The sequence below is a fragment of the Gymnodraco acuticeps genome, unplaced genomic scaffold (assembly GCF_902827175.1).
Source record: "Gymnodraco acuticeps unplaced genomic scaffold, fGymAcu1.1, whole genome shotgun sequence".
In the NCBI taxonomy this organism is placed as follows: Eukaryota; Metazoa; Chordata; class Actinopteri; order Perciformes; family Bathydraconidae; genus Gymnodraco; species Gymnodraco acuticeps.
Window position 1 is genome coordinate 114837 of NW_022990956.1, and position 4284 is coordinate 119120.

At 39.0% G+C, this 4284-nt stretch overlaps 1 long non-coding RNA gene across 1 annotated transcript; it reads right to left on the reverse strand.

Annotated features, from left to right (window-relative positions):
* Nucleotides 1-1158: 1158 nt before the first annotated feature.
* On the reverse strand, nucleotides 1159-3182 carry LOC117558759. The gene is made up of 4 exons (XR_004570867.1): nucleotides 2993-3182; nucleotides 2546-2639; nucleotides 2272-2359; nucleotides 1159-2158 (listed from the first exon to the last, which is right to left on the reverse strand). It is a non-coding gene; the product is annotated as an uncharacterized LOC117558759 (long non-coding RNA).
* Nucleotides 3183-4284: the final 1102 nt, after the last annotated feature.

Below are 4284 nucleotides of genomic sequence, written 5' to 3' on the forward strand. Positions count from 1 at the left end.
CAACCCGGTCCAGCTGCACGACCACGATTACTGCTGAGAGGATATATATTTTTGGCCAGTTTTTTTGTTACCCATTAGTTTTGTTGACAGGTTAAAAATGCTTTTAATGGCCAGATGTATTACTCTGTTATTTTGTTTGTTTGCCTTGTTCTTATTTCCAATGTCACCTTGCTCACGTTTATTTAGAGCAGTACAAATTATTGACCTCTGCTTAAAAATACAAAAATCACAGCTCATTTATTTCACCTTTCTTTTAGGCTGTGCAAAGAAAAACAACCTCTTAATGCAGATATCTTACCATGACTCGCGCATGCATGCACGTGCACGGTTATGGCATGAAAAACAGAAATATATGGACACAAGATGTGTGCAATTTAGTTTCCTAACCTCCTCTAGGGGGGTCCGGCGGCTTGCTCCCCCGGGAAGATTATTTTTTTTAAATGTTGAAGTTGAAAGCATAAATCTGGTGCATTTTGAGAGCATAATTAGGAGCTCTATGGATACATCTCTCAACACCCATATGAAACAGAACTGTAAGCAGATTTTATTTTTATTTATGGATATTTTACAAATCACTCCCCTTTCAAACTGTATTCTTGTTTATTAATAACAACTTGTTTTTACTGTCATATAGTATTTTATACCTGTTTACTTTATTCTCTTATTTTTTTTATAACTAATGATCATATAAAGATGTGCCTCTACCTCACTGGTTGTAGAAAAAGCTTCTTATATTCGTTAGCATAGCTAGCTAACCAGATGCTAATAACAACAAAGTTATTGACTGTATGATTAGTATGACAGATGAACAGATCGCGACTGGGCTTACAACTAAGACACAGCCACGCAAAAACTGCGGCATGTGTACAGCAGCTCCTTATCTGAAGTGCCGGAGCCGTGTTCTGGTGCTCTCCGTCAGAACTGCACCCCTGTCAGACGAGACATATACCACGTGATGACACGTTAGGCTCGTGTTGTGTTCAAGGACCCTGATCTTGGCCAGGAAAAACAGGCACTCGCTTGTTTAATTATTTTGCGGTCTAGATTTCTTTTTTGCGTGTGTTTATAAATTACCTCGAGGGCCCTATCAAATTGTCTCGCGGGCCGTATACGGCCCGGGGACCGGAGGTTCCCCACCCCTGATTTAGAGCAAAGGACTTTACAGACACATGTCTTTATTACAAATGGTATGGGATGTGAAATAGGCCATCACACAATTTCGACTGAAAGTGTTACGTTTAGTGTTGAAATCGAGTCATGTTCAGTGATAAAATATTGGTATGCTTTGACTGAACTTTAAAAGAAAGAAGATACATGTGTTAGTAAATGTACTTATAGGGCTTGAGCGATGCTGTAACTTGACTCACTTTTTATTGATTTATTAATACAACATCCCTGATATTGCATTTGGATAATTTACACATGGTTGGTTTAGGCGCAGAATTATTTGAGGTGGAGATTTACAATTCAGAAATTAAAATGGTCATCATGAGTTTCAGTGTACCTTGGGTTGCACAATGAGTTTAAAAACGTTGGCTTTTTAGTCATGTCACAATCACAACATATTCAGCTTTGTATAAAATAAAGATCTCCTTGTATCTTTTCAGTAAACATGTGTTGATTTTTGTTCTGTATTTCGAACTGTAAAGAAGGCTACATGCTTGATTTAACGACAAACTTAATTTGTATTCCAAATTTAAATATTTTCATAAACCTAACACAAAACAATATAACAAATCCAAACCAAACAAAGAACGAAAACTATTCTTTTCGAACTAATGTTTCAAATAAATCCAGGAATCTTTTGGAGGTGTCCTCGCTGGCTGCCTGCTGGCGGTTGAAGCGGTCCTCCTCCTTGGCCGCCTCCGCCTCCAGGAATTGCAATAAACTGCGGGGGTTTTTGTCGGGGAGGGGGACTGGCAGAGGTGGATGGCTCAACATCCTCCTGGCTGTCCGAGGCAGACTTGGTGACCTCCTCATCCTCCACTGTGGCCTGGCTCTGGACAGCCTCAGTGGATGTTGAGCCACTGCCAGAATTCACAGCAGCAGTGGCCGAGTCCATCAGGGTGGGAGGGTCGATGGATGGCCTCCCACCGATGGCCTCATGCATGGCCGTAAAATACAGCCATGTGGCTGCTGTGGCCTCTCCCGTCGGTCCCTGTCCCGACAAAACACAAACAAGGGGTAAAGTTATACATCAGCATGCTGAGCAGACACAACCATGGTTTCACAGACACACAAGAGTAAACGAAAAAATTACAAAATAATTACCTTGTATTTTCATTTCAAGTTGTCCCACTTTTTTCCGATCTGTGTGGGGGTTACAGAACCTAATAGCCCAAGGGCCTTTAGAATTTCCCTGAGTGATACAAGAGATGTTTCAAGCTAGTCAGCAATTAATAAGGTCTGCAGCAACAGATGCATCTATCAAAGCAATCGATATTTAAACTCACAGGTTCAGCAGACAATATTAAAATACAAATTGTAACCACCAATACGTAAATGCTAAGGATCATATGTTCCCAACCAGGAACATGTCACTCACTCCCAGGCTTTCTTGGCAGTGTGCCTTCGGCCTGTGAAAAGCTCATCATTCTCGACCCTCACTTTGATGAGGGTCAGAGTTTCTTGCTCTGTCCCTGTGAAAAGACAAAGTAAAAGGTGTAGCTTAAAACTGTTGGAAGATTTACCGACTCTGTAATGAGCAATAATAATGTAATAATAATGATTGTAGTGTGTATATATAACAACATAGCCCAAATCAAATGATAGTGCTGAATGCTAAACAAAGTTTGTGTTGATTTAATACTCTTAAAAATAAATAAACGTTTGCCCTTTTAAACATCATGGCATGCTGTACTAGGATTGGGTGAAGTTAAAATGTAGATAAAAACATAAAGAATATCAGGTGAAATGCAGACGGGCGGGCGGAGTTTGATCGCGCATTTCACTTCTTAAATAACTAATGCAACGTATCATTATCAACACTTACATGTGTGCTTTGCTCCCGCCATGGTTTTGAAATGAATGCAGCGGTGTGTCACGCCTCTTTTATACTCCACCGTTCCCGGAAATGCATCCGTGGAGGAGCCGTGGAGGATGCATCAGTGTATCCTCGATCATAGCTCCTCCAGAGAGCCTCCTCGATGCTCGGTCCTCGAAGTGCATTTAGAGAAATGAGATGTCCTTCAACATGGCGCGCTGAAATTCATTTCCGGGTCACTACCGGAGGACCGAGGAGTCGAGGAGGGGAAATTTGAGAATTGAGAAGCCTCTAGTGTTTAGGGTACAACATGACATCACATGTCATTTCACCTTCAATTCACGGTTTGAAAACGTAGCATTTCGCCACATGCTAATGCTAACCGGAAATGACGAGATTCACTAGCGGAAAACCGGAAGTCATGTGTGAATATTCGGTTTTTAGAATAAAACAGATTTAAATTAAATACAATGTATTTAATTCAAATTACGTCATATCAACATTGATTTTAATTTCTTACAATCCCTCCTTACATACCTTAAGGTATGTAAATAATACTAAAATCAATGAGTTCTTCATCTGAACACTGTACATAACTCATAAAAGTAAAAAATACAAATAAGAATACATATTCATCATAAATATGAAGTTTTTCATTTGTGCATAACTTCTAGCTTAAACCTTTAATGTCACTTCGTAAAATAGCAGCAATTAGCTTGGTATGGAAAACGTCTAACTCCCTCCTTTCACATCATAAATCATCTTCATACTGTATCTGGTGTAAAGACACTTATAAGAATAAGAAAGATTAAACTATCTGAAAATAGCTAAATATTACTCTTTATTTAAACAATCTTATCTTCTTCAGCTTTTGCATACATCCCCTTTTTCAACTAATGTCTAGCGCCATTCTATCGGTCTGTTTTTATCTAACTGTTTGTATCATCTTTTTACTGTGTCTCTGGTGTAATTTATGAATCTCTGCTGGTTCTAGTAGATATAGTTCTCCCCATCCACATTATTGTTGGTTGTGGGACAGAGGAATAATAATTCAGAACCTGCTGATATCTGAATCTGAACTAAATAACATATTTCAATAGCTCGGAGATGTCTGATGAGCATCTGTGTTATTCCTAAATAAAATCCTTGTAATCTTTCTCAAATCTAAATATAACAATGAACTATTCCTGTCTGTGGTAAAGACACACACTAACGTTACACTGTACAAAAAAAACGGTCAAAGTACTGGCAGCAGCGGCTGCCAAACAAAAACCCTTAAATTAAAATAAAATACTTTAACT